At 44.3% G+C, this 19,380-nt stretch overlaps 1 protein-coding gene across 1 annotated transcript in view; it reads right to left on the minus strand.

Moving 5' to 3' along the window:
- LOC121695857 (F-actin-uncapping protein LRRC16A) overlaps positions 1–19,380 on the minus strand; it is a 58,694-nt gene that overhangs the window by 6,001 nt on the left and 33,313 nt on the right. The window lies entirely within an intron of this gene.

Raw genomic sequence — 19,380 nt, forward strand, 5'->3', positions numbered from 1 at the left:
TGTAATTAAGTGTATGTAAAATTAATGTGAAATATTATTTAAGTTAAAGATGCACAATAAGCTCAGTGATGGTTATGTACTATCTCACATTTAAAACCATTACATAAATCACCATATATAAATCACATTAATTTTAAAAATAAAGGCATAAAGCCTATCGAAAAGCAAATAAAGGCATACACATAAATGCCTGCAAAATTAGCTGTGTCTGGCAGTATATGGGCTGTATATGCGTAGTCCCATGTTTGACATATCAGGGGGTATATGGGAACAAGAACAAGAGGTGTCCGGGGTCATATAAGTAGCTAATACTTGAAACATGGATCATATCAGGTGAGAATATGAAGTCTGGATATCTTGCATGTCGTCGCAGTCCCATTCAGGACTTTTGATATGCTCCTGATATGGCAATTGGCACTAAAATATCAGGAGCATATCAACCAATATATTTCCTGATATTACGCATATCAGGAAATATATCACTATGAATATTCCCTGATTCAGAGCCTTTTCACCCAGTGCGAGTGCCAAACGTCAATAAACCGACTCAGTGTTCCTAACATCATTCGTTTTCACATACAGAGCAACACTGGCTTGATTGGCTGCGCGAGTGTTCTCGTCGCTACTTTTTCATCTTATCGCGTATTAGCGCCTCATACTGGAGTGGTAGTATAATCAGTCAAACTATGATGAGCCTGTATGGCTCTGGGCCTCATAACCGTGGCTGCCAAACGAGTCAAACCGTTTGCTAGGTTCTCGGCAAGTTCCAGTAATACAACCGATCACATATGCCTTTCTAGTGCAAACTAGATGATTATGTTCATGGAAATTCTATCGATGGGAAAGTATTATATCACATACCTACAAATACACATAGGCCTAATGTTATCTTGGTAGTTAGGCTACGTTAAATAAATGCTTAGAAGTGAATGACTGTAGGCTGCAGGCTGCACCGCTGTACCCTTTATCTTGTCTTGGTTCTCGGCAAGTTTGATTAATTATAACCAGCCTTGTTAGTGCATCGTAGCCTAGATGATTCGTTCATGGCAATTCACACATTATCGATGGGGAAGTATGCCTACATCTCCTACTAGCCTACACGTCATATTCTCTTAAAGTGATAAAGTTAAATGTTAGAGAAGTGAATGTTGCTGGCTTCATAGTAGCCTAGACCGTGCCAGGCTGAACGAGACCGTAACCGAGGGTGAGTCTAATGTTATCAAACGGTCGAGGTTCTCTGCAAGTTAGTTATCAACCATGCCTTATTCTAGTATCGTAGATGATTGTGTTCATGGCAATTCACACATTATTGATGGGGAAGTAGCCTACATCACATAGGCTACAAATACACGTTATCTGGGTAGTTATAAAGTAAAATGTTAGAGAAGTTAAAGGAACCGTATGTGAAGGAAATAATTTTATATGACCGTTTCTTGCCCCAGACTTGGTGGAGGCTTAGCCACATTTACATTTAGAGGGTATTCTCTTTCTCAATGCAGATGTAGGTGTGAAATGCTCCCCACTGGCTCCTACCATCTGTCAATCTCCTCTGTTCTGTCTTTGGGTTAAACAAAGACCTTATAGTTAACTTTAGCGGAATTATATGTTTGTGTTATTAACTGTAAATGTATTCATGTTTGGTATCATTGTAATAGTCTCAGTACAAGGATTGTAATGATTTGATTGTGAGAATGTTTGGAACATTCTATAAGTGATATTTCTGATATATATGATATCTCTCCTCATGTTCTTCAGATAGGTGTGAAATGTTAATAGAACAGCATGTGTCCAGGCCTCTGAAGGACTTCCCAGGAAAGGGGGTAGTTTTAATTAAAAGACAATAGAAGCTGACCAGACCTGATGAAGGCCTAATCCTCATCCTCCCTTTCTATTGCATATTCAAACTGGGTTGGACCTAGAGGTCACTCCTTCTTTTGTTTGTAACATAAAGTTAGTAGACTGTTTCTGTATAGTCAGAGAAGTCAGATAATACTGAGAATCTGGTGAAATCCATGATGGGGTGAAAAACATGTACTGGCCCCTCATTGAAAAGAATAAAGCCTGGATCTTGACCTTTCATCGTCCTGATTAAGTCTTAAGAGAAATATGGTAGTAAAAATATACTATCATATGTAAGAAATGTATTTCAATTAATAATAAAATGGCCCTGATATGTCACTAGACATTAAGAAATCATGTTCATTTCAAATACTTATGTAATAAGCCTAGAATGTGAGGTCAGACTGTTGTGACTAGAGAAATACTCTACAGAAAAAGTAGCACAGATGTATAAACAGTAATCTTTATTTAACACAATTCATGCAGCTACCAAACATGTCAGACTGGGATTCATGAAATCTTAAAACCAAATGCTATCAACCTGGGCGAACACACCACTATGAAGCCTACTACACAGAAGACACTGCAATAAAGAGACCATACAAAAGAGATCACACACACAATAAATGGGTAAAAGCTATAGCCCACACCACCCCCATAGGGCACTGCACAGGTTCACACTGCACTTTAAGATTCATACCAAAGACGCCATCAGACTACAACATAAGGCTTTAGATCACCACAACCCTCCCACCCAATCATGAAACGGATACTGCCAGGTTTAAAATAAGTTACACACACACACACACACACACACACACACACACACACACAAAGTCAATAAACACTTAACTCTCCCGGGATACGAGACCCTCCCCCGGGGTCTAAGCTTTGGCGCTGGTTGGCACAGGGAGAAAGCAGACGCCAGTCCAGCGCTCGTGAGGCCTCCGAACAATAGCGGAACCGGAGCACCTCTTTCTGAGAAGCAGCAACGCCTACGCACTCCTATGCCCGGCCTTATCTACAGGTTAGCCCGCTAAACTATCTTCGCCGCCGGCAGCCCTAAATAGCATACGAACGGCACCCACCCCCAAACCTTGAGTGCAGCTCGGCGTTAGCAACCACACGCCACTTCCCAGTTTCACTCACCCTTTGCTGTGCTCTTCTTTTTATGACTATGCCTCTCCTTCAACTCGACGATAATCACTGCTCCAAAGTTCCTGCTCCTTCACGCTCATCAGTGGTCAGGTGCGAGCAATCAATTAACTCAACCCACTCTTCCCTCAGCTCCCTCCCCCCACATACGTCAGTCATAACAATACATTCATCCAACGTCATTTCATTACACTTATATCACTGACAACAGTAGTCCGGCCAGGATATTGTCATTTAAAAAGTGAAGTTGCAGCTCTCAATAATATTATCTACTAATCACAAAGTCAGTATAGTGTTTCGGCATCTGGGTTGGCAACCTCGAGTCACGGGAGAGGGGGAGGGGATACACAGCTCTACAGTAATTTGAAAGTGATTGCAGTACCAGTTTTGACCACAATCTTACATATGGTTCCTTTAATGTTGCTGGTTTCGTTTGTCACGAAGAGACCACGCATACGAGACCGTAACCGAGGTATAGGCTATAAGTCTATGTAATCAAAACGGTTGTCTAGGTTCGCGGTAAGTTATTAACCATGCCTTTTTCCGTCATGTTATCTTGGTAGTTATGTTAAATTAAATGTTTGGCTGTCACGAGGAGACTGTGCACCAGGTTACTGCACGAGACCGACCGTAACCGTGCTAATGCATGAGTAATCAAGGCTATTGGTAGGTAGGCTCACGAGGAGACCGCGCACAGCTGAGTACTGAACAAGACCGAATGTAACCGTGGCCAGTGCTTGAGTCTAGTGTCGGTCAATATGAGTGTGTATTCCAGCTTATTTCAGAGACATGGAGAGCAGGTCATTTGCAGCTTGAGGCTACATGTCTTGGAGCGACTATGGCGGGGGAAGTAACGCACCCCCCGGGCGCGCCAACCGGTGACCGAATCTATTAACTCGGTAGGCCAACCAACGACCGTCCGGTTGAACCGACTTGCGTAAAAGAGTCGGTTGTTCCATCACTACTGCACTTTTGATCCTCCATGTCTTCACGCTCATTTGGTCACTAGCTCCTTTTTCTTCACTTCGTTCCCATCTCGTTATTGCTAGTTGTTGGTCTTAGGCAAGCTAAGTTGACCGATATCAAGAAGCTATATCAATATCCATATAAAAAGCTAAGATTTGGTGATCTTGTTATTATAATTTCGACAACCTTTTTTCGTAACAATAAAGTGATCTTGGAGAAGTAGGCCTAAGCATTCCTTTGGATTGTTACTGCGATTACGGCGATTTCTACATGGAAACTTAGTGAGCATCTGAGAGCATCCCTGAGTCCCGTCGGGGCCAAGGAGCTGCAGCTGTTTCTCGCTGGCATGATGGAGGAGGCACAGGAGAAAGAGACCATCCTGAAGGCCTCTCTGGAGAAGCTTCTCCAGCATGTCACAGAGATGGAGCATGCCAGGAAGGCGCAGGTGGAGGAGTGGCAAAGGGAGAAGGAGAGGGTGGAAGCCGCTGGAGAGGCTGCCAAACACGATTTACAGGAGAAGCATCGCAACACCTACTCATGCCTGCAGTAATGTGGACAGAAGGGCTGAGGAGCTTGAGATGGAGAGAAAGAAACTTGTTGCTCTGGAGAAAGAGCACAAGAGGGTAGTTTTCATCCTGGAGATGATGGAGTCAGAGACATGAAGAGCAGGTCATTTTAGTTTAGGTCATTGTAGTTTTAGGTCATTGTAGTTTTCCTTCTGGAGATGGAGGAGGAAGACTACGATAAAATGATGGCCAAGGAGACAGAGCGCATGATTGCAGAGTCCGCGAGGTGGGACAGATGGACCAAAAGAAAGGGAGAGCTGCACCTTATCAACGGCTCTGACTACTGCAGTCCTGAAGCAAAGGTTGCTACAGGAGCTGAAAAGCCAGGCAGAAAAATGGATGGTGAGAAATGTCACTTTTACCTTGACATTTCAGTCTAGTTGAAGATATTTACTTTTATCCTACACAACAAAGGAAAACTGAGAAAATGATGAGCTTGTTTTCCTCAGGTATCAGGTGAGTTAACTCAAGGAGCCAGCTGCACCGAGAGAGTACCCCCTGGACGGCCCATTGTGGCAGCTATTGGGTCTCTAACAGAGAAAATTGCAGCATTCGTCGATTACTTTCTCCAACCACTTGTGACCTCTCTTCCATCATATGTAAAAGACTCAATGGAATTCATTAAAATGATCCAATCGATTAAATTAACAGATGAACACTGCTTCTTAGTGACCATGGACATTGAGTCTCTTTACACCAACATACCCTTTGAAGGGAGTCTCAAGGCAGTAGAATTATTTTTAAATCAGTGCTCTAGCGACACCCCAAGTACTTCCTGCATTGTGGATCTCATTGAAATTGTTCTCACTTCTAACTTTCTCCTCTCTGGCTCTGATTTTTACCTCCAGGTATCAGGAACGAGCATGGGAGCCAAAATGGCCCCAAGTTTTGCATCCCTTTATTGTGGACTCCTTGAAAAGGAAATCATCCTGAACCAACTATGAAACCCACATTAGTTTAGTCGCGTTCGCCGGATCTGTAGTTCAGACAGTGATTTCCAAGCCCAGGCAGCGGATCTAGAAAAACGTTTTCAACAGAGACAATACAAACATACAAGAATGGATTACACAAGCACGTGGTCGCTTTGAAAAGGGGGGACACTAAGAAGCAGTGTTCATCTGTTAATTGAATCGATTGGATCATTTTAATGAATTTCATTGAGTTTTTTACAGAGGTAACAAGTGGTTGGAGAAAGTAATCTACGAATGCTGCAATTTTCTCTGTTAGAGACCCAATAGCTGCCACAATGGGCCGTTCAGGGGGTACATCTGTGTAGATTTTGTGGATTTTGGGGAGAGTATATTAAACTGGAGTGACAAGGAAGTCTACTTTCTCCAACCACTTGTTACCTCTCTACCATCATATGTAATTCATTAAAATGATCCAATCAATTCAACCACTGTTGTAAACGACCATATGATAAAAAGAAACAAAAAGTTAGACGAATACGATAGATAGAGATAGATACTTTATTCTTCCCGAGGTCATCACAAATTTTAGGATGTGATGAATAATAAAATAATAATAGAACAATATGTGAAGTATCAATATCAACATGATCAAAAATATTAGCCTCTGTAAGGTTTGCATGATTAAAACTCTGCATCACTCACATCAATAATTTGCCTTAATCGTTGCTTGGAGACAGGAACTTGGATTGAAGTGGGACAATTGTGATTCTTTTGAAATTCCGTGTTGATCTAAAATAAGATTAGCAGAAGAAAATTAGTTTCATACCATCACACATACGACAGTGCCAGACAAAACATACACATACTGCACCACACATCTGGCATAATAGCCATTTATTGGTGTATAAGACATTAGGGGTGTGCATTGGCACTGCCCTCACAATTCGATTCGAGTACGATTCACCAGGTAACGATTCGATTCGATTCGATTCTACGATGCATTGCAATGCATTGCGATGTATCAAAATTCTACTGCACATAACAAGGCAAATTTTGAGGTCATGAGGCAGTACGAGCAGTCAGATATTGAACAGATTTTATTGGCTGCTATGTGTGTATTATCACTCTCCTGCATCTTTGACATAAATGTCATTAAATAATGGAATTTCACCATTTTAGGGGCAAGGCTACTTGGCCTTCAGTTGGGCATATTTGGTGGGGGGCACAAAGGCCATATGTCAGGGCACCAAGGCCAAAGTATAGTAGTAGACTATAAAAATGATCAAAGTTGTATTTAGCCTATTAACAGCAGTAGACCTGCATCACTGTAGCCTATGAAACATTACAAAAACATGAAACGTGGCATTTTACATAGAACTGTAAATCTGATCATCTAATATTTAGATATCTAGGATATATTCAGTAGCGTGCGGTGACCATACATTTTGGTAGGGCAGAAAGTCTGACTTTTTTTAATAGCCTATCATTTTGGGCTACATTAAAATTACATATTTTACAGGACTTTGCGGTATGCTTAAATCATGTCACAGTCAGAATTGTAGATCAGTAACCCATCAGTTAAGTTTGCACCGTTCTCATCACGTTAAACCAGCGAAGCATAGTTGCTATGGGTAAACAAAACTATTTTTTTTGTGTTCTGTCTGGCCTGCTAACTATCTAATATTTTTAAGTAGTTGGGTTTTATAACTGCAACTCAAGACAGTTGGGTGTTATGGATAATTGTCTGACCACTCGCTGTTGAAACTAGTCTATATTGATAGCTCATTCTGAATGCAGCAGCCTATGCCATACCTTTGAACACCGTTGCCTTCTCGTTTTTGCGCTGTCAAAAGATGCTATTAAATCCACTAGAAGCTAGCTACTAAACCAAGGAAGACACCAGGGTTAGCTAACGTATCTTCTAATTTCAACCTCTCAAATAGTTTTTTTAAACAGAAACTCAACACGGTTAACAGGTGCAACACTACTCGCCATTTCTGCATCTTGAAATGAAACGATAGGCCTAATTTATAACTGGCAGAATAATTTGAGTAGGCTAGTTCTAGAATATGACCATGGGGCAGACTACTTTACGACCATACAGGCGTCTTTTAGCGCGGATTGCAATCCTTATTGAAGCCGCCAGGGTTATGAGATAATTTATTGAGGAATGCGATCGTCGAGGTGCCCTGCCTCAACATTGCATGACAGATTAAACTCAACGAGAATCGGCACCATCATCCAAAAGTTGATGTCAATCAGGGGCGTCGCTAGCTATTTAAAACATTCGGGGCTAGAGCCCAGAACTTAGTGACCTTTTTATCCGGGGGTTCGGGGGTTTCTCCCCGAGAGATTTTGAAAATCGGGCTGATGAACATGCAATTTTAACCTACTTTGAGAATGAAAAGGAAGGCCAATTGTAATGACTCACGTCACGGCATTCTGAATATTTTGATGTTTAAAGACCGTGTAAGGAGAACGTCTCTTCTGCCAAAGTGCACCACATACAACACCCAAAATATGACATTAAAATAGCCTGTAGAATAAACATCGTCATGCACCTCTGTCAAGTGCACAGGTGTGAGCGTTCGTCTCGGGATAAACATTTGGACGTCATTCCCTTCAATAATTGGCTATGGGTGCCTTGAAAGCAATGCATTTGGGTTGTGTAGGCTATCACGAACTTTTGCCCAAAGAAAAAGTTCCATTCTGTCAAAATCAAGCCCAACATGCATTGCTTGGAAGCCCCCTCAAACGAGGTCAGGTTTACCATATTTACTGCGCATGTGATTCAATAGTAAATCACGATATATTGAAACTGAGCTGATCGAAATGTCCTCCTGGGTTGCGGGAGATGATGACACACTGAGTTTCCACTTCTTGTCCCTGCTCTGCCCTTTTTTTTCTCTAAAGAAACTTCTAATATCCATTTGTCCTTCTGTACACTTATTTCGCTAAGGCTAGTTAGTCTAAGCACGAAACAGCAATGCCTAATAGCGTAGAAGAGAATTGAAATTGCAACATTTTGCAACAAATGATTCTAAACCTGCCCAGATCACGTCAAATTTTCTTGCGCTGCTGTTAATGCACACAATGGACACAAACACAAAAGTCTCTTCTACGGGGCTATTTATTTCATTCACGATTAGAGTTTTTGTTGTTGTTGACGGCCCATAGATCCGGGGCTATCCCCAGAGGATCCGGGGCTATAGCCCCGAATGCCCAGGTCTAACGACGCCACTGATGTCAATAGACCAAAAATAGTTGGAAAGCCTACAGAAACTATAGATAATTAATGTGACAATCACATTATTAAAAGTAGACTTGGAGCAATGATTTACTGAGGAACTATTTTTTGTGGAGGATGCTTCAGGTAGTTCGCTGCCCCACCTGCCCATATGGACCACACGCTCCTGGATATATTTAACATTTATTTTATATTTGGCCTGTTATGAAATCATGTATTGAACAATTTAAGCACAGCTCAGTTTTAAGAAACTCAAATAGCATAGATGCATGCTTAGCATTTTGTGATCATTAAGGCCACTTTCACAAACTCTTAGTCAGTTGTCCTCTGATTTACCGATATCTAGGCCATATTTGTAACATTTATTTTGTATTTGGCCCATTATGAAATCATGTAGAATAATTTAAACACATTGTAAAACTTAAAGCCCAAATTTGGAGCCATCCATGCATGTCGAAATTTGCTGCAAATTCAGAACTGGATTACTCTGGAACGGCTAACTGTACAGGGGCCTGTTACATCTTTCTGTTCGGTAAGGTCAGCTGTTTATTCTGATATATGGTTTGTTATGTGTTGAACGAAGGGTTCGTGAAGTATTCCACCGAGATGAATGGGTAGGGAGATGGGTGCAGAACCTTCAGTAGAATTATGATTAAATTGAATTATATTATTCACTTAAGTGTAATTTTCTTGCGAACCGTTCACCACAGCAATTAAAGGCTAACATAGTTTAAAAGCTGAGAAAAAGCTCTTTCATGTGATGTGATAGGCTACTTGTGATGTCTGTGTGATGAGTAGGCTTGTTCGCGAGTAGTTCAACCAGAGACTTTCTAATGTGGAGACACAGCACTCAAAAAATACTCCATAGAAATGCATGGGGCTAGTTTGTCACGCCAATATGGTCGTTGTCTACACATCTTCACATCCAAAACGTTGACATGTGAATACATTGAGCCAATCATGTGGTGTGATGTGAAGATATTGAGCCAATCATATGGTGTGTTGTGAAGACATCGTGCCAATAATGTGTTGTGATCTCGCCGCTGGTGTCGTGAAGCCTTGCGCACACGCATTTCTGCTGAATAGGATGCCCGACGAGTGCCCAAAAAGCGTCGTCATATGGCCGCCGAGTGGAGGGACTTGCCTAAAAGGACTTTGGTTCAACTGAGAAGAATGGGTGAATTTGGATGCACTTTCTTTCTTGCCGTGCGCTGTCACTTTCTCCTCACTCTATTAGTCGGACGCAAAACAGAATATTGAAAGAAGGGGGCACCAAGGCCACTGTGGCCTGTAAACCACACAGTAACGAAGCCAACTCAGGATGCCAACGATCGACATGGTTTGTGAAGTTAGTTGTATTGCCAACGTGCTTGATGTTAGTGTGTCAGGTTTTACACACCGCGTACGTCTTGTCTAGTTTCCCATTAAATTAGTAGAATCCGAAATGTGCCCAGATGTCCGCTTTCCAGGCTTTGGGTGCGTTTTTAATTACCCGTCTATCGTGGTCATCTCCCTCCGTCATCTTGATTCTTTAGTGTTGTTGTTACAGTATGCTAGCTAGTGCTGCCACTTAGCATGTAGCTACAGGCTGCGCATGTCATTACAACGTTGCTCCGGAACTGCCCCCAGAAGTAATTGAAACTTCACAACTTTATTATCCACTCAGGCCAGAAAATAAACAGTGACATAATCGATTATGGCACGTTGCTGCATCGATGCTGAATCGTGCATGCCCCGCATTGCAATACATTGCCGAAACGATTATTGTTGACACCTAGTGGCAGGGTGCCTTCAAAAGGTAATTACAATTTCTGTTTGTACACCTGATTAACTTACCTTACTTATTTTTTTAATGCTATGATTTTTATCTTAATCAACAATGACAAAATGTATTGCCGTTTAATTTTTTTAGCTGCCATCGAGCAGTCCAAGCCTGGAGCCAGAGACTGGTACTGCACGTCAGATGGGGGATGATCGGGCAGTCGTGGCCTACTGGTTAGCACTTCGGACCTGTTACCGGAGGGTTGCCGGTTCGAACCCCGACCAGTAGGCACGGCTGAAGTGCCCTTGAGCAAGGCACCTAACCCCTCACTGCTCCCCGAGCGCCGCTGTTGATGCAGGCAGCTCACTGCGCCTGGATTAGTGTGTGCTTCACCTCACTGTGTGTTCACTGTGTGCTGAGTGTGTTTCACTAATTCACGGATTGGGATTAAATGCAGAGACCAAATTTCCCCTCACGGGATCAAAAGAGTATATATACTTTACTATATACTATCTATGTTAGGCATCAGAAAGGTGGTGTAAGCAAGAAGGCAAGTGCTATGATGATTCACTAGTTCGCCCATCAGCATGATTGCTATACTGAGTGAATAAGCTAAGCGCGTGTTTGGCATGGTAGCTGGCCGTGGTCATGGAATGCCTGAAGCGGAGATCGCGGGGCCGCTTGCACCCCAAAAAGAGCAGAAAGGAAGGCCACTACCGAAATTACATTTGCGCTTGCTTAGCAAGTCATAGATCCACTAGATGGAGTGGATGTACAGTAGGACTGATAGGCATCTGTGGACCAATGGCTCAGTATTTGATTGCTGCTCTGATAGGACAAGCATGCAGCTGTAGTAGCGGCTCCTATCCTGAATGCACAGAGTAGCGGCCAGCGGGAACCGGATTTGACAAGGATATATATTAGTCTGGAACCTGTGACGAGTGATGGGTACCCTTCATCTGAGATGAAGAGAGCGGGCTAGTAGCGATATGAGATGAGTGTGATCGATGAGCTGAGCTGACCGATATGAGATGTAGTGTGATGGGTATGAAAGCTGAGGATCTGAGGCAGAGTTGGATATGAATAGGAGTGTCCTTTTTGGAATTGATCGGTTTAGTCTGATTGGTGGTAAACGTATTGTGTCCTGGTCTAACTCAAGATCTGCCATCGGGAATGAAATGAGACGAGGGGCATGTAGACTCACTACATCTAAGCAGCCCAAAGGAGGCCGGTAAACATGATGGAGGGTGAATCAGAGTGCTGTGACATGAACCCCTTGCAAAGTATAGCAAGGCAAGCGGCAAGTACACAAGAGTGGATCTTCGTTGCGCTTGCTCAGCGTCGGACATTCGTGTATTGCATAACCGTGGGAACGATGGGTGTCAGGGTTCAGCAGAGCTGCTGCCGCGAGGGTCTCGGGGTTCAGCCGAGACGTTGCTGCATGGTCTTGGGGCTCAGCGGAGCAGTCATTAGATGGGTCCTGAACCTTGGCGGAGCTGTTCCTAAAGGTCCTATGGGCTTAGCGGAGCTGCTTCTGCATGGGTCCTGGGGCTCGTTGGAGCCGTCGTTGCCTGGGTCCTGGGGCTCGGTGGAGCCGTCGTTGCCTGGGTCCTGGGGCTCGGTGGAGCCGTCGTTGCCTGGGTCCTGGGCCTCAGTGTAGCTGCTGCTGTATGGGTCGTGGAGCTCGGTGTATTTGCTGCATGGTTCTGGGGCTCAGCGAAGCCATCGTTTCATGGTTCTGGGGCTCAGCGAAGCCATCGTTGCATGGGTCCTGGAGCTCAGCGTAGCTGTTGCTGCATGGTTCTCGGGGCTTGATGAAGCCGACATTGCATGGGTCCAGGAGCTCGGCGTAGTTGTTGCTGCATGGTTCTTGGGGCTTGGTGGAGCCGACGTTGCATGGGTCCTGGATCTCAGCTTAGTTGTTGCTGCATGGCTCTTGGGGCTGAGCAAAGCAGTCGTTGCATGGGTCTTGGGGCTCAGCAATGCAGTCGTTGCATGGGTTTTGGGGCTCAGCGTAGCTGCTGTTGCATGGGTCCTGGAGCTGGACGTAGTTGTTGCTGCGTGGTTCTTGGGGCTTCAGCGAAGCAGTCGTTGCATGGGTCTTGGGGCTCAAGAGTAATTGTTGCTGCATGGTTCTTGAGGCTCGGCGAAGCAGTCGTTGCGTGGGTCCTGGAGCACGGTGTAGCTTTTGCTGCATGGGTCTTGGGGCTCAGCGGAGCCGTTGTAGCAGGGTTACATGAGCTCAGCAGAGCAGTTGCTGCGTGGTTCTTGGAGCTCAGCGAAGCAGTCGTTGCATGGGTCTTGGGGCTCAGAATAGTTGTTGCTGCATGGTTTTTGAGGCTCAGTGAAGCTGTTGTTGCATGGGTCCTGTAGCTCTGTGTAGCTTTGCTGCATGGGTCTTGGGGCTCAGCGGAGCCGTTGTAGCAGGGTTGCAGGAGCTTGGCGGAGCAGTTGCTGCGTGGTTCTTGGAGCTCAGTGAAGCAGTCGTTGCATGGGTCTTGGGGCTCAGAGTAGTTGTTGCAGGGTTATTGAGGCTCAGTGAAGCTGTCGTTGCATGGGTCCTGTAGCTCTGTAGCTTTGCTGCATGGGGCTCAGCGGAGCCGTTGTAGCAGGGTAGCAGGAGCTCAGCGGAGCAGTTGCTGCGTGGGTCTCCCTGAAGCTGTTGTTGCATTGGGTCCAAGCTCATTCCGTACCATCTGTGGCAGCCTTAAATAATCCAACCTGGGCTGAAAGAATACTTTTAGAATACCATTACCTGATAAAACATGACATTCAGCATGATACGACATACAACACATAATACATGATAGGCAGATAAGGCATGAATAGCATGAATGGCGAGTATCCAGATGGAATGAAATGGCTGTGGCTAATGAATAGCTGGGGAGCCGGAATGGGACGTCGTGATCCGAAGCACTCGCGGAGTGCTGATAACCCGCTGCGGCGGGCTGGTCTAGCGCGGAGCCGGGGAAGGGATGGGTAGGGGGGAAGGGAGGGAGCAGTCGTCGGAACGACTGGAAGAGGGGCAGCCCTGGACCGGGTCCTGGCTGGGGGGAAGTGGGTGGGGAAGGGGAAGAGGAGGCGGAGGGAGTAGCGACGCGGTCGCTACCGGAGCTGGCTGAGACCAGGTGCTCGCTAACTCGTAAAGAAAATAGGGAGCTAGCGAGGTGAGTTTGAACGAACGCCTCTTCATGAGTCGTGGCGTGCTGTACAGACGTGACTCCGGGAATGGAATGGGGAGGGGAAAAAAGGGGGAAGGGAGGGAGCAGTCGTCGGAGCGACTGGAAGAGGGGCAGCCCTGGACCGGGTCCTGGCTGGGGGAAGTGGGTGGGGAAGGGGAAGAGGGGGCGGAGGAAGTAGCGACGCAGTCGTGGGTGGCGATGAAACAATAAACCGGTGTTCAAGGAGTGTCATTAATATATGTTCTGGCTGTAGACTGGACTTTGAGGGCCTGCTGAGAGCGAACTTAGCGCAACTGTCCACTGCTTGCTGGCGAAGTGCTAATTTTAAAACATACGAATAACCAGTCATGGTAACCAAATATGACTTGAGTTCATTGCAAAGCTTATATCAGTGAACTAGCTTGTTGCTATACCCCGTAGAAGCTACATGAAGCGTCGGCCATTGACACTATCGCTTTAATAATTGCTGACGTCTGCGACACAGCTCCATGGTTTAAACAGACTGCGGAACAAGCCAGCGGAAATACTTAAGGTTGAGGCTTATCGGTTCGCTATAAGTAGCTTAAATATCCAACAACGCTAGTATCAGTTTATGAGAAGTTACTGGACAACTATAGGAAGTGAATGAACAAGACCTGTTCGTTTCCGATGCCAACACGGATGACGGATTGAGTGATCTTCGGAAAATAGGCCTCCACTGGATAACGTTAGTGGATAGCCTACAAACTTCAGACGCTTGGCGTGGCGAGCCATGTAGAGCATTTCGAGTTACCTGGTCTTGCGACGTGAAAACGCGAGCTTGGAGCAGCCTGATGTTAGAGCCTTGAAGTAGGCTGGGGTGAGTAGGCTATAGCATAATTGATAGTTGTAGCTTACCCTTGCTCTGTGCAGTGACCTGAAAACGCTGGTGAACCAGGTGGCTGTGGCCCATGGACTGGATGTAGCTTTTGGATGGTTATAGTGAAAAGACCCAGCTCCATTACGTCTGCCTACCGAGGCTTTGCGACTCCAATAATTTTGCGAGCGCCGCGGCGTGTGACGTATGGATAAGGAGGCCGGCTTAAATACCCTGGCGGCGGAAGACAGGTGAGTTAATTGCTGTCAATCATCCCTAAGGGCTCCTCCTGAACTTTGTTTAGAAAACATCATTAATATCACACAGACATACTACTGCTCAGAAGTGTAGGGTCACTTTTAAATGTCCTCTTTATCAAAATAAATTTCTAAGTGTATCCCAAACTTTATAATGGTGGTGTATATATAGTACACATCGGCATTTGCCTTATTCACCCGGCGGCCATTACGAGTCTGAGGGGTACACTTGCCATTACACCTCAGTCCAGCAGATGGTGGTGGTAATGTACTCCGTTTGCAAACTGCTAAAAAACAATTCACTGAAGAAGAAAAACAGGCCAGTGAACCCTTCTTCTTTGATCGGTGTGCTTTTTTTGGCAGTTTGCAAACGGAGTGCATTACCACCACCATCTGCTGGACTGAGGTGTAATGGCAGCCTCGTTATGGCAGCCGGGTGAATAAGGCGAATTGCACCTCACTTCTAGGCTGCTAGTGTGGGTTTGCTTTTATTTGTCACACAAGCTGAGTACTTTGCATTAAAGGTGCTTTAAGCAATGTTGGGTAACGTCACTTCTGTTGACGTTCAAACAAAACAGAGAGCTAGCTTGCCCCTCCCTCCCGTGCAACTGAAACTCTCCTGAACGTGCATCTCGTCGGTGATTGGCTGGAACAGTTTGTTATGTGTCATGGTCCAGGCTGGACCAGGCTGTTTTTCGAGCCTGGGCTGTCCACAGAGACCACGTTTTTTTACAGTGTACTCAGGACAGGCAGCTAGCGGATGGTCAGGTGATGTTTGCTGTATGTGACAAAAAATGTTTTAGCTTAGAAACCGCTACATCACTTAGAGCACCTTAAATTACATTAATGGACAGGGTAAATTGTCATATATATTCTTATATATGCTTTCTTTCTCTTTTACAGACACTTGACTTTTACTGCCGGAGGTACCATCAGAGCACCTCTCCCTACCCTGCAGGAAATCTATACCAAAAGAGTACGGAAGAGCCCAAACTATTTTAACGAACATTTCATTCCCTGGCCATGGACTGTTTTAACCACTGAGGTCAAGCAGACGTCTCTGTTCCCACATGGCTAAAACAGACTGAGGAGGAGTTTCTTTCCTCAAGCGGTTCCAGAAATTTTAAAATGAGTGATTTAAAATATATATGTATTGTAATAAGTATTGTAAAGGTGTTTTTTTATGAAATGTAAAAAACAAAACAGAAACAAAAGAAAGATGTTTGAATACATGGGGTGGAGGCACCTTTGAGGGTTCTTTGTTGAACCAAAAATGGTTCCCCTATGGCATCAATGTAAAGAATCATTTTTGGTTCTGGTTTGCACCTTTTTTTCTGTGTGTAAGTCAGTGGTGCTCCCTTTGACACACAAATCCTTGTATTTCATCTCAATACAAGATATACTTTCTATGTAGTTGATGAGTCAAAGCGCTAGGGGAGGATGAGGTGGGGGGTTGCCAACTTTCTGATATGAAAATAACATACTTCCTGTAACATTACACAGGCATGCTAAATTAGTGTTGGATGCTACTACTGTTTCAAGTTCGGCAATGCCTAGTCTGCAGCCTGTTCGGTAGAATCACGTGGTCAAATGCTGACCTACAAAAACTTACATTTGGATATTTAATTCAGTGATAAGATGGGTCGACTTTCTGTAAAGTTACACACATATGCTAAGTTAATGTGAGGATGATATTTTAGCATTTTTTAAGTTTAGGCTAATTTATGCCTTGCCTGCAGCTCGTTTGGTAGTTTGATTACAGCAGGACATGGGCTTTTCCTCCCTAGGCTGTTGACATGACATTTGAATATCAATTACTTGTAAGTACATGGCATTAATTTGTATTCATTTTTATTTTTTACTGATATGTATACAGGAGTTTCACAAAAATTTAATAGGCTAACATGATTAGAGTTATTTTGTCCACCTACACTGCCCATGGAGCCCAGGGTTTGAGGTTTAGTCATCCTTCTCATCCTGGGGTTGGGGAGGTAACCAGGGTCGAGTTCCCACAGGGGATTGGATGAGGCGCCATCCTCATCATCCCCATCCATGGTGAATGGGGAGGTAGGGATTGAGGTGCCAACAGGGGCTGGGGCCCTTTTCAGCCTTTGTGGCACTCTTGGGACCTCCTCCACATACATTTTCAAATGGTCGATGCTGACCTTGGGGAAAGAACGGCCATTGGTGTTGATCAGGTCCCTAGGGGTCGAGTTTCCCCCCTTTCCTCTGCTGGCTCCTCACATGTCTTCGCTATACCAGGGCCCCGACTGGTAACAAGACCCTTCTGTCTTGTCCTCTCCCTGATTCTGTCCTGCTGCCTTTCTGTGTTCTCCTCCACAATCATGATCTCCTCGTGGCACTGGATGTCAATGGCCACCTCTTCAGCCAGGAAATCATTCTCCATGGAGTGCTGCATCTGTGGAGACATGTAAGTAAAGATGTAATCTATACATCTACATTTAAATGTATGGTTCAGTGGACATTGACAAAGTCTGTAAATGCTATGCTTCACCTGAAAACGCTTAGGGACCTGACACGGATAACCTGCCTCCTTTCCAAACATCAGGTGGAAGGGGGAAAACTGTAGCCTGACGAGCCAGACCCACATTAAAATGTAGGGTCTGGGCACTCACCGTTGGCAGTGCTCAGTCCGAGGGGCGGGATAATCGGTTGGTTGTCTTTCAAATTCCCTCTGCACGTAATAGGACAGCTATGAGTCCCATGCGTTTTTCCACCAGCGGAGCTAGTTGGCTAGTTCAAACTTTTGCCAACTTAAAAAAAAGCTTATCTCGTGTCACAGTGTTCGCCAACAGCAACATCCATCTTCTTCGTTTTCAAGTATTCAAGCCAAACCTTTGCAACTCTGCCATCAATCATTATGTTAAGCCCGCCTAACGTCTCTATACACGATTTGATTGGCCTGATAGAAGTTTAATTTTTCCAGCTCACAAGCCAATGGAGAGTTGCTAGACTAGCCCTGGCAGAAAATATAATTTGCTGCCGCTAGGTTGCGCCTAGATTTCAAGGCTTTCAAGGATGAAATTACAGTGAATTTCTCTGAAAATTTGATCTGCCTCCTCTGCTGTGCTGCAGTTTTGACCAGGGTGTCCTTCCTTCTCTTGTAATAAAGCTGGTCCTCTGTGGAATATCATATGTAATTGGTCATACTCATTATATATGCTATACTGCTAAACATACAAAAGAATGTGTAGTTATCGCATGACTTTCCCTGAACATGCTGCTCGTAGGACTGATGAGCTTTTCAAGGCTGGTAGAGATGAGGACCATCATGTGGGACACTCATCATTCATAGAATTGGACTTTGGCATGGTCAGTGGTTTCCCCCATGACTACATGTATTTGGTTTGTCTCGGTGTGGTTCGTAGGCTGTTTGAATTGTGGATGGGCTGGGCCTCTACTCTGCCACATTTCCGCTACAGTCCAGTCTTATATCAGAGAAACTGGTCAGTTTGAAGCCTTATGTGTCTGCAGAGTTTGCACGAAAGCCAAGGGAACTAAAAGAAAGATTAAGGTGGAAAGCAACTGAACTCAGGCAGTTTTTACTGTACATGGGTCCAGTTGTGTTAAAGAATATTTTAGCTGAGGATGTGCATGAAAATGTCATGCTGTTGTCAGTTGCAATACATATTTTGGCAAGTCCCTTGTTATGTCATGTAATGAATGACTTTGCCGGAGCATTACTGTGCTCATTTGTAGAGCATTTCCAAAAATGATATGGTGCCGAGTTTGTTGTGTACAATATTCACAGCTTAGTCCATCTCGGTCAATCTTAGTCTGTTGGTGGCCCCCTTATAAAGGAGAAGGGCTGCAGAGGGCCATCAAGAACTTTCAGAAGGCAGACAACACCTGGTCCCTGTATAATGCCCGTGTGCTATACACAAGTGAGTGATTGAATAGAAGTCAGATTTAAACTAACAGTTAAAAGGTCAGTGACATAATGTTAAAATTGAGGTCTGTTTTAAACAGATAATTATCAAGAAGCGAGGATTGGTTGCCACTCGCAGAGCAGCAGACTGATCTTCAATCAGAAGCTGAGATTGATGCTGGACGACCCCAAAAAAGATAAATCAAGTAAGACGTTCAGGAAACTAAAGTGCTTTTGTATTTTGGCTAATTATCTCCCTTTTACTACATTATCATTTAATTATATTATTTTCCATTATAACAGTAGTTTCTATTTGTAAAATTGTAGACTGGTGACTACTATACCAAAACAAAAATGTGTGCCACACATGTTTACCTCTGTTGTTTACGCACTTACTCTATTATTGTGGTGTTTTTTTTTTGTGTGTTTGTCTCCAAAGGCGGAACCGGCACTTCGATGATGTATACAACAGTGATAATGAAGAGGTGGCACCCAAGAGGAGCATGCTACCAAAGCCCCCTCAGATACCATCACCATCACGATTTCGCCGATATATTATCAGCCCACAATCAGACCAAGTGGGGTTCTCGGAGATCGGAAAAGAGATCTCAAATAACCATGTCATAAACGTTCTTTCAGTTTCAGTTTTTGATATTATAATTACATTTAGATGTAGGTTTAATGAGAAACAAATGTTGGATGTTTAAATGAGTTACATTTAAGGATTCAAAGCATTACTCTTAAGTGAATGTTTTTATACCCATTGCACCA

Source organism: Alosa sapidissima, chromosome 21 (genome assembly GCF_018492685.1).
Source record: "Alosa sapidissima isolate fAloSap1 chromosome 21, fAloSap1.pri, whole genome shotgun sequence".
NCBI classification, from domain to species: domain Eukaryota; kingdom Metazoa; phylum Chordata; class Actinopteri; order Clupeiformes; family Clupeidae; genus Alosa; species Alosa sapidissima.